At 33.8% G+C, this 12,500-nt stretch overlaps 1 protein-coding gene across 4 annotated transcripts in view; it reads left to right on the top strand.

Annotated features, from left to right (window-relative positions):
* LOC137642636 (FERM domain-containing protein 4A-like) overlaps window positions 1-12,500 on the top strand; it is an 807,510-nt gene that overhangs the window by 400,601 nt on the left and 394,409 nt on the right. The gene's annotated exons all lie outside the window — the stretch shown is intronic.

Here is a 12,500-nt window from a genome sequence, read left to right as displayed (position 1 = left end):
ATTATTATTATTATTATTATTATTATTATTATTATTATTATTATTATTATTATTATCATTTTTAGGCTGGGAGGAACGTAGAGAGTAGAGGTCCCCTTTTTTGTTTTGTTTCATTTGTTGATGTCGGCTACCCCCCAAAATTGGGGGAAGTGCCTTGGTATGTGTATGTATGTATTATTATTATTATCATTATTATTATTATTATTATTATTATTATTATCATTATTATTATTATTGTTATTATAATTATCTTATTATTAATATTATTATTATTATTATTATTATTATTATTATTATTATTATTATTATTATTATTGCTGTTATTATTATCATCCTCCAAAACTATCATGTCTTGGCTTTGGGTACGTTCATCTTCGTTATCGTTATCTGCTTAAATACTGTACATCCTTGGGACCAAGCATGAGAGGCAATAGCCTTCACTAATTATTTTTCAATATCATTTGCTCGAGCTCTGCATTTCAACATCAAACTACTATTGTGAAAAACGGACAAAAATCTTGATAATTGAACGAATTATTATTATTATTATTATTATTATTATTATTATTATTATTATTATTATTATATTAAGCTGGTGCCAGTATGATAAAAAAATATTTATATTCTCATTTTTTCTTAATATTAACTTCTTGATGATTCTATCAAACATTTTTTTTTCCCGTGACTTTCGGATCCCTCCACTGAACAGCTATAAAAGCATAACACCTGTTTCTCAAACCCTCCTCTACTCCAAACCAGCCGTCCTCTCATTTACATAGGATGACTCACGCTTTGCTTCTATCATGAAAATTTTGAATTGAGTTTAACAACGAGTGTTCTATACCTAACAATCTCAAAACCTCAACATTATTATTTTCTTTCCTCACTGGGCTATTTTTCCCTGTTGGAGCCCTTGGGCTCATAGCATCTTGCTTTTCAAACTAGGGTTGTAGCTTTGCTAGTAATAATAATAATAATAATAATAATAATAATAATAATAATAATAATAATTGCCCTTTTATCTAGGTTCATGTATGACACATAGAGCATTTTTCCTTTCCAATCAAAATTCCCAAAATTACTTCCCCCCCCCCCCCCTCCAAACGCCTGATGTAAACACCATCCTCTTTATCTAAACCCACATTATTCTTGTTATGTCTTATTGTCTCAGTGAAATCCCCACCTCACACTTTCAATGTTATGCCCATGTAATTCAAATAGATCCATGTTTCTCCTATACTTCTATGTATTACCCTTATTACATACTCAATAGCAATTCCCAGCAACCCTCCGAACCTTCCACTAACCCTATCGACTCTTGAATTTACGGGCTGCTAAAGCAAGAGACCGTGTTTTACTTAAGGTACAACAATCTAAAACGAAGGACTCTTGCATCATTCAGCAAGTCTTAATTATGCTCATAATGTTAACTTATAGCTGCGGTAAGTCTAGATAGAATCTCTTCATTTGCACCTTTCAATATTTCTCTGTATTTATTTCTCTGTAAAAGGATGTTGTATTTTCCATAAGGTCTTGTTACTTTTATCATTATATGACCTTCTCGCTACTTTCTTCCTATTCATTTACCTTAATTACATTCACCAACACGTTTTCAGTCGTTCCACTATAACTCACGTCTATCTTAACTTTAGCTATTATGAAAATTATTAATGACCAGATTTGCCACCGAACTTTTCCCTCTCATCACAATCCCTTCAATCAAATTGCTTTTTCATTTCCTCTGCAGTGACATCTTATCTGATAAACTCTTTCTTGGCCTTTCCCAGCAGTCTAGACTTTCCCAATTTTTTTTTTTTTGTTTTTTTTTTTTTATTTATCTACTCCAGAAACTTTATACCTGCTGGTAATGCAATCTATTTTTCTGTAACGTTCTTTAGCATTTATATCACAGAGCGTTGATTCGGACATTCCCAAAAAGATTTCTCTCACCCTCCTTATTACCTAATCCTGAGCCTATATATATATATTCTCTCTCTCTCTCTCTCTCTCTCTCTCTCTCTCTCTCTCTCTCTCTCTCTCTCTCTCTCTCTCTCTGTATATATATATATATATATATATGTGTGTGTGTATGTATGTATTTGTGTGTATACATGAATGTATGCGTAGATGGATGGATATATAGATAAATATATGCTCACTGAATACACTAATAAGTATGTTGTGTATATATAGATATAATTTATGGGTGTATTTATGCATATGTATAGTGTATGTATATATATATATATATATATATATATACATACATATAAATATAGATATATATGTTTGTGTGTATGTGTGCGTTTTTGTGTGCTATATTAGTTAGTCGCAATGACCTTTTGATATCCTGTCAGGTTTAGGATACAGTTGTTAATACAAGCCTGTGAAATCAGATTAGAAATCTTATGGAGAACACTGTTCTTTTCTCGCGTGTTTCTCATTTTTACTTATATGCTTAGGAAAATAAGCTTACAGAAAATAGTCTGGAGATATCAAATGGTTTAAAGAGATTGTTGGGGCGCTTAATATCCCAAATATATTTGAATTAATTATTATACACACATACACTATCTCTACACACACACATACACACACACACACACATATATACACATATATATATATATATATATATATATATATATATATATATATATATATATATAAGAGTGTCCTTGTTTTTGTGTTTTCAATCGTTTTGGTGCCGTTTAATGGAAATTTTGACTACTTATTGTGCATTTGAATGATAGACCTTTTTTTTTTTTATTGTTGTTTGAATCTTATCACTTTTTCTTGTAGAGGTACTCGTTAACCGTAAAGGTTTTCATCAACAGTTGCAACTTTTTTTCCAACACATGTTTGCTTTGCATTAATTAGTCTCCAGCCTCATTGAAAAATACAAATTTCTGTAGAATTTACCTAGACTGGTTGTGAGTTCCTTATGGCCTCTTTTCTTGGTTGTTGACTTATAAAGAAATATTCTGAACTGAATTGTCGAATGGATACCATTAGTATTAAATAACAAAGTTGATGTATTGCTTACGAATGTCTCCAGAGGACAAAGCAAAAGGTAGAGTCAAGGATATCTGACATTGACACAAAGACTAAGTGTTGGTTGCACCTTCACTATATGTTCATGTCTGATGTGTTGCGTTACTTGCAAGACATAAGAGAAATAGCGGTTGGACTCGTCGACTTTGGACTATCAGAGATATATTACATACAGTTGTAAAGGGAAACAGAAGACATACATCAGATTTTTCTCATTATATTATTTTTTTTTTTTTTTTTTTTTTTTGTTGGAGCTGTTTTTCTATCTCCTAACTTGTTGATTTAGTTCCATTTCCCTTTCTTGGTTTTTATTATCTATATTAATGGTTTTGAAGACCTTCATCCATACACCTGTACTTATGCGAATAACTTTATTCCCAAGTTTAGCGTATTTTGAGATTGTAAATAAGGACCACTATAAGCTTTTAGAAAGGAATTAGAGTTACGTATGGTTTGCTGTTTTCGGAGCTGAATTCGTTTAAATTTTCTTTTAATTATTATAGATATAAACCTTTCGTCTGCTCTTATTTTTAGGAATGAAAAACATTACTGTAACCCGATAAATTCAAACTTTTGGGAAAGATGTTGTTGTAGATTAGTTAGTGTTTGTTTAAAGTGCGAAGAATTAATATATTTTCATATCAACTTCAATAACCGATACATACTTAGGGTTGATTCCTTATCTCAATGTTTTGCCTGATCGTTTAATGAAAAGGATTTATCTCAATGGGTAACTTGACAAATTCCCCGAAAGGTAAACATACATTTGGTCATTATCTCTTTAACTCTGGGCCGAATTGTTTTCCGTTTCTACTTTTATTTAATGTTTTCTTTTGGTATTTATACCGATTTAAAATTTATTGTTTACCTTGTTCATCATGACTTGAACAGTATTAATAAGTCGTTGTATTTTTCACTTCAGAAACTATTATTGTGGAATCTTCTCTATTTTGTAGAAATTATTAGCATTTAGTATCAGGGCTCCTAACTCTCGGTATGGATAAAACCTGTCTTAAAATTATTCTTGTGATTTACGTGTTACCATAGGGGATCACCAAGTACAAAATTATCAACATTGCCTTCGATGTTTTCCGTGATGAAAAGATTACTATTATGTCATAAGAATCAGATATATCCAAGAATCTCTGATCCTCTTATCTACCCACACCTGACCTACTGGGGTTTTGCCAAACCTTCCTTGCTGCAACAACTGTTGTTTGTTTATTTGTTAGCTGACGTCGCGTTATTTAAGGTGAATAGCATTGGGTTGCTTCAGCTCGTGAAATTGAAAAGAAATAGATAAAAAGGAGAATGCTTACTTTATTTAATATCTAAAGTCTAGAGTCCAAAGGATTCATGGCATCTCTGTGTTAGAAAGAAATTGTATTTGCAAAGAATTGCATCTAGACTTCGTATATATGAAAAGGGAAAATTTAAACGGGTAGATAAATGTTAGTGAAGAAAACGGTGGAATTCACTGTCAGCTGACGTAAACTGTGTTCCTGTGTTTTTCTGCTTAACACAAACATAACCTCACGGAAATTAATGATGAACTAGAATGACTTATAAAGAAATCAATGTTCGTTGCAAAAATGTGTAACTACAAAATTTTTCAGATCATTATAATAATCATTGTTTGACTTATCCTCTTCTGTTTAAGTAATCATTGTTTAATTCCTCTAATAATTTCTAATAAATGTTTTGCGCATTCTGAGAGAAGCATTTCTGGCTGCTTTCAAATTAAAACACCTAAATATTTATCTATTTAATAATATCCTTGATGCTATCCGAATACGGAGATGTCGGTTTCCAGGCAAGTATACTTTTCAGTGTTGAGAGGAAGACATTCTCGATAAATTTATTTATAGAGTTAGAAAGGGAGCGTAAGGCGTAAATTGCTCTGAGCTATTCGAGGATCATGAAAGTAATGCCATTCATGTCAGACCAGCAAGAGGAGCGAACGTAGAGTTGGTTTGTGCGTGTCTAGGCTAGGGCGAGTTTGGCAAGTTACCTCGATGTATCCACACATGGTTCACTTCTATCATATTCGTGCCAGGATTTACCTCGCTGGGTGGATGGGACGACACACGTGAAGGCTACACGGTCTAACCGTAGGAACCAATTGAGTTCGAGCATTGACGTCAAGTGACAGGTAAATGTCTTAAGTGAGCTTGGTTAATGGGATGGAATCTTATTTGTATTATCTTTACAGACAGCCATACACACGCACGCGTTGTCACACATATATACATATATAGTGCTTGTGTATTAATGAACAATTAGAGACTAGATAACCATCACAGCTAAGTGTATAGTACTTATCATTCGTTTGAAACAGAAAATAACATATTTAGACCTTGAAGAAAGTACAATATAGCAGATGAAAGAGAGATAAATCTACATACAGATAAGGTCATGAGTTCAGAAATATCAAACATAAAGATCAAAATGTCAGCTGACTATACATTAACATAATCTTCAAGTAATTCGAAGATTGTGACTTGTCACACATTAAAGTGTATGAGTCTTTCCAAATACTTTTGTATGTGTTTATAGTTTGTCATGTGTAGATTTTTTTTTTAAATCGCTTTCGTTTTTTATTGTTATGGCCTTTAATATCTTGAGTTACAAAACAAAAAAAGAAAAAAAGTTATTCTTATTGGCACAAGTGAGGGAAGTCATCATTCAAGTGCCAGCGCCATGATTCATTGATGGAGATGATGAGTAGCAATCATTTGTCTAATGCTTTTGTCAGTGTCGTCGGTTTTGAAGGACAAAAAAAAAAAAAAAAAATGTCGGAGACAACATCAGTAAGCCAGACGTTTATAAGTCTTTGGGTTTTGTAATAATTTGAAAGGACTTATTTGCGTCAGCCATATATGTGAGTTGATTATATTAGAAGAATCATGGATTTACACACTGAAGAAATTTTCCCCTCGGATAAACAATATAAAAAAGTAGGAATCCTTCAAGGGTGACAGATATCAATCCTATCTAAGGAGGAAATGTCCTATATAATTCCGAGACCTATTTTGTATGCCAAGTTTCATTCGTTGAAGTTGATCAATTAAATTGTAGTAATAATTATTACGTATATTTAACTATGTGTTGGTTGAATAATGTCACAATAAACACCCAAGACATTCACCCACGAACACATTATCTTTTGGTGTCAAGGTTCATCGCCTGTTTGTGTCCTATTGATATTAATTTTCTATGGAGTGTAACTCAAGGGAGACATTCCTTAAAGATGCCAATCCCGGTAAATGTCCCATTCCCCTACCCATGACATTCCAGTCTTTCCCACCGCACTCCTTCCCCTAGAAGATCTTTCGCTGGTACTCACACTCAATTCACCCCTAAAAGCGCTTAAAGGGAACTTGAAGGACGTGTATCCCACAGCCGTCGTTTGAGGTCTGGTCCCAGCCGCCGAAGATGGGTAATTTGAGTCGAATCTCGAACTGTTCTCCCAAGGAAATGCTTTTTCCTGTTTGGAAGAAGAATTCATCCCTGTCAGACGCTTCGTCTCTTGTAAAAATTCGGAAAACAAGAGGGTCATTTTAAAGTTCATGGTTAGGGTTGTCCGTTGCATTCCTTTTCCCAACCCTCTAAAAAGGGCAAGGGATAGATTTCAATGTAAAGTCCGAGTGAGTTATATTGTAATGATTATGATAGCAACAACAACCATTATTGTATTATGAGCAATATAGTGAAGTGATGATTGAAATGTACAATAACTTCTCAGTCGAAAGATATAGAAATATGTGAAGACATTTGCTTTCTTTCATTTTGATAAATTTTCATTTAAAAGCATTGGGGAGACTACTATAATAATTTCGATGAAAATTTTTGCATTGATTCGTGGCGTTTAAATAATCCGCACTATAGCAAGTTTAATGGGATGTTATTGGTAAGAAATAGAAACTAGTTTGTTTGCAATAAATGTTTCATAAGATTTTGAAAAAAGTATAAGATAATGCAAGAATGACAACATCGCTGATATTATTTGGAAATTTAGAGGGGTGAACTACGAGAACTCAGGCTCCGTGATATTAATTTACTTCTTACTTGAGTAAAATAACGTAAAAATATGTCTAAGGTTCAGCCCTCACTCATATCTGCATTCTCTCGTTACTTCAGAAAACTGATAACAAACAATTTAGCTCTCGGTCTTTTAGTTAAAATAACGTAACATTCTCTCCAAGTAATATGAATTTGAATTATAAGTCAAGAAATACACATTAGTGTAGAGGTAGATTATTCTCTTTAAAATGTATGGCTTAATTGGGAAATTTGTTTTACTGGCAACAAATAATCATTTAAAAGGCTAAAGACTCAAGGGTAAGGGGAATTTTGAGTGACGATTAGACTGAAGTATGTCCAAAATTTTGATAGGTCCTCTGGTTGGCGTTCACTGAATTTGACTGGTGATTTGTGGTGAATATTCTGCTATCCACCTCAATCGATGTAACAAAGAAGATAACTATTGGGTTATACTGGCAGTTCCCCTTTCGTGTATTGTAAACTGTTTCTTTTTTGAAGATTTTCAATAGTGGTAGTTGCATTTCAACATTGTTTCTACAAGGATTGTTCGGTGACCTAGTATTGTTCTTACTGGTGGACGGTGATCAGATGTGGCGTGATTCGTGTGTCACCATTGATAAAGTTGATCTCGACTTCTGTAGACAAACATCTCCCATCTGATAATTATAAACTGCTGAGAGACTTTTCATACTGCCTCTTCAGCTCGTTGCCAAATGGGCAGGTGTCAGAAATAAGTACCGCTCAGTATGTAAAATACAAGGAAAGGGTTAAGTCTCAGCGAAACGTAATTAAATTGGAGATATTAATTCTGAAATGATGATGTGGTCAAGAACTTCTGACTTTGACGTGGGTAGCGAATAGACAAGGAATGTGGACTAAAGTTGTTAATATAAGAAGAAAATGTGCATCTGAAATATAGTAATAATGCCAAAGGAAGAGAGAAATTGGAATAACATATATAATGGAGAAAAGATATATTGTCAAGATGTTTGTGAGAGAGAATAATATACGATTATACAAGAAATCACTAACAATTCCAATGTAATTATTGATTAATGTTTGATACACTTATTGGTCATGATGATGTTGATCATGTCGTTCTCACAGGGTTCTTCCAAAGGAATAGTTCTTAAATGAGAAGGGAACATTTGATCAAGGCAAATTTGAAATAGTTGAATTTCAGAGGCAGAAAAGAGTGCAGTTGTGGTCGAAGAGCCATTGCAAAGATTGTGTCGTATGCCACACAAGGCATATTTATTCTGGATATTATTACATTATTAAAAGTTTAATGAAATAGATTTGTACATTCCAAAGTGCTGGAATTGCATTATTTAGAAATCGATAGTTTTCTACATAAGTTCAAATCTATATCTGAATCAATATACTATGCCTACTATAAAACCAATAAGTAAATGCAGCTTAAATGCTTTTCGATAATCTTGAAATCCCAAATCGACATGGTAGATACTCAAAACTTTTTGAAATCCATCCCACAAACACGCATAGAAATTTTTATGCCCTACACCGTTTGTTGTTCCTTGGATGAGGGTGATGTCAGAAGAGTTCAGCCTCATGGTGCAAGAGCCCGTGTCTTGCTATAGGCAAGACGTTCTTAAAACGATCGAACGAACGAAGCCTCGTAGTTTCGCACAAAGTCTTTATGGAGGAGGCTTGAACCCCACGCCCTTTTCTTGACTGTAGCAGTTCTTGTACCAGTAAAGCTTCACCGGGTACTGTGTGCACGTCCATGTATTTTTTAAACCTCTTTATTAGTAGGATCCCTTTCCGTATGAATGGAACTGTCAGTTTTTAGTATCGTTTTTAATATGGTTTTATTTTTTCTAAGTCCTCCCCCTTTCGCTCATCATATGTAGACTTGTTTGTCTGTGTGCGTCTAAGCATGAAAAGTCTGAGTGACAGGTAATGAAAAGAAAGATTTAAGTTGTTCATCTGAATGGAGGAGCCTTCTGAGTAGCACCATGTCAGAAGACCTCACTGGCAACTTTACTGTCCCTCTGGGAACCGTCTGCAACCGATTACAAGTGAGGTTACTCATGCAGAAGCTAAAGAGGCAGCTTACATCATATGAACGTTTGGGGCAGTTCTAGATTTGGTACTTAACTTTCTGTGGTCTAATTAGATACTCTGAGAAGGATGTTTTCTTTTTCTTTTTTTGTGGGTGTGTGTGACACGTCCTTGTTTCAGGTTCTGCGCTTGCCACATTTTCCTTGGCAGATTTCTTGGAAGAAAACTAGTTTTGCGTTGTTTTAAAAATTCTTTCGTATTAGACACGGGTGGGGGGGGGGGGGCGGTTGAACTGTAGTTTTACCGACATATATCATTTAAGCAAGTTAGTTTATATGATGGGTAGGTTTGAATTTATTTACTGATTTTTCCGTCAATACTTTTAGTTTCTTTTTCAAAAAGTATTCCTCTAATATATAAACAATGATATCCCTCTCGTCTATAAAGATGATTTACTTGATGTAAAGAGCCTGTGTAGGCTTTCCCACACATCTTTAGTAACTTTATCCTTTGCAAGAAGAATTTTTAGTTGTGTTTTGCATATACTTATATACGTCTCATATGTTTTGAGTTTCAATCAAACACATTTGAAAGTTAATATGCACCCGGGCTCGAGTATCTATAGTATTAGTTACAATACAAATAAAGCCAAGTCATGTGTGTGCTCATATGCATTCACTAAATGGTGAGAACGATGATGACGTTCCCTTTAAGAGGACGACATGAGCATAAAGGTCACCATTGGGGCATGAGACCGGGTACACCATGGTAAGTGGCATGCAAAGTTCAAAGAAAAAAAGAGGGAGCTGATTTCTTGATGGCTGTTCGACTGTGCAGATGAATTGACGGGAGGGGTTAGGGTACATTGTTGCAACGAGAGTGCCCTGCCATGCACAATGCCCTGAGTCTCTTACTGTTTAAACCGTTTCGGGGCTTCCTTTGTAGATGCCCATCAAGCAGATGTATGGTAGTTGAAGTTGCATTTAGGAATTGAGTAGGTAGAAGAAAGATGGGTTTAGTGCTATACGTTATACACGTGCATACATACTCGTACAAATGTGTATATATGCAATATATATATATATATATATATATATATATATATATATATATATATATATATATATATATATATATATATATATATATATATTTCTGTTGTGGAATTATTTACTGTCACAACTTCGCTAAATATGACAGGAACTGTTGTGAGGGTTTTTCTCCGGAACCTTTTCATATTGTTAAGAAGTGACTTTATATATATAAATATATATATATATATATATATATATATATATATATATATATATATATATATACACATGAATGTATTTTTATAAATGTGTGTATATATATATGTATGTGTATATGTATATATGCATATATACATATACATACATACATACACACTCATGCACATACGCACACACATACACACACACACACATATATATATATATATATATATATATATATATATATATGTATATATATGTGTGTGCGTGTGTGTAAAATGCAAATATAATTTGCTCTTGTAAATATATATATCTTTTGTATAAGGTAACCGGCCCCAATTATGAACACAGATAGCCTTAGTATTCCCAAGTTATCCCAATGAATATTATGACTTCATGAAGGTAAAAAGTTTTTGAGAAAGAAGTCATTTTCTTGTACTGTATTATAGTATCTCGTGACCACCAAGGAGATGAAATAAAGGACGAGAAGGCTAAATCTGTGAAATTGATCCAAAGGGCCAGTGGGAAATACATATGCAACTTGATGATACTAATTTATTTGCATTTTATTCTTGCTTATTTCATCCGTGTGAATCCCACGCGCGATCAGTCACTAATCTAACTTTCGCATTATCTGGTCATTTAGTCTCTTCCGGTAAGGCGCCTAAGTCGATCAGCATCTCTTCGTGCGGCAGTTTTCTAAGATCCGGGCTCATTTCGCTTTAATCTTTTTACCGTGTTTATTTTCTCTTTATTTTATCTGGCATTAGATCTATTGATGAGATTCCCATGTTAGTCTGGTCCTTGCTTCAAATAAAATAGGAAAAATAGGTGGGCAAATTTGTTCTTTTTTTCGAAGTTGGTTTGTTTTCATTGCTACGTCTAATTTATCTTGAGATGGATCTAGTGGATATTTTCCATTTGCTGTGTGTTTTATTCTGAAAATTGTACAGTAAATTTCAGGCATTAATATTTATTCCTACAAAAATAATTTAGCTACTAACAAGTCTTGTCTATTCACATCCAACTATGTGCTTTGGGAAAACAAAGAAGTCACTTGAATATAGAGAAATAAAGTCTTGGGTGACACTATCTATAATCAGGCCATAAAATGCGACACAGATTGCATCTTGTTTTAGTGGGAAAAGTAGGAGCTGCATGAGAATGGGGTTCCTTTCACACTTCGGAGTGCCTCCTTGGAGTGTAGCAGTCTTTGAGTTAACTGTTTGGTTGAGGGCCTGACAGTGCCACTTAGGCCGTGTTGAACTTGACAGTTGGTTCTAGTTTACGACTTGAGGGGATTATCTGGCCCATGTTTGCACATATTACCTGGCTTCGTGCGAAAAAATCTTTATCCGGGAGAAATTCCCGTGGGATTTACAACGGTACATTAGAGATCACACTTGTGGGTGTTGGTAGGCTCGAGAAATGTGTGGTTTGTGAAGGGAAAGTCCTCCTATACATTCTTCTTCTATTTGCATTGGGAAGCCACCTAGTTCTGAGGCGTCAGGGTTACTCAAATCCATGTTACTTAAGCACTTGCCTGTTTATTTTATTTCAATCGACTCTGTCATCTTTGAGCTTTGTGGGCTTTCCTGGGATCGTATGGCTTCGCAGAATTCTAAAGTAAATGGATCATAATATGCATATGTGTATACTTCATACTTCTCCCCATTCCACCTCCTGAATGTTATGTATATCTCTTACCTAACAAGGTATATTAAGTGAGAATTCTTTTGTCATTTTTATCAAAAACTTTGTTACTTTTAGGTATGTCAATAATCTTTGTCATTTATATAAACATTATATACTACTTTAAGTCCCCAGTTGGTAATACAGTCTTATGAGGTCAATTAGTAAATTTTGAAATGGAGTATTGGTTTATTTTGAAATAAAACTTTCTACAGACGTGTGCGGTTAAAAAAAAAACGTTTCGTAAACCTTCAAGTAAATATCTTAGAAACTTGTGGGTTAAATTTAAAATTTTCGTCATATCCATTAAATAGCTTTAAATAATCTCCATAGATTATCATCTTAGTCTATGAGATCGTAAACCGAATTAAATCATAAAGTTTGGAAGGCTAGAAATTTAAGTATTAAGTTCTTTAATACCAGTATATTATATTTTGGAAATTATTATTT

This window comes from Palaemon carinicauda, chromosome 6 (genome assembly GCF_036898095.1).
Source record: "Palaemon carinicauda isolate YSFRI2023 chromosome 6, ASM3689809v2, whole genome shotgun sequence".
Lineage (NCBI taxonomy): Eukaryota > Metazoa > Arthropoda > Malacostraca > Decapoda > Palaemonidae > Palaemon > Palaemon carinicauda.
This window is presented reverse-complemented; position numbering and strand designations above follow the sequence as displayed.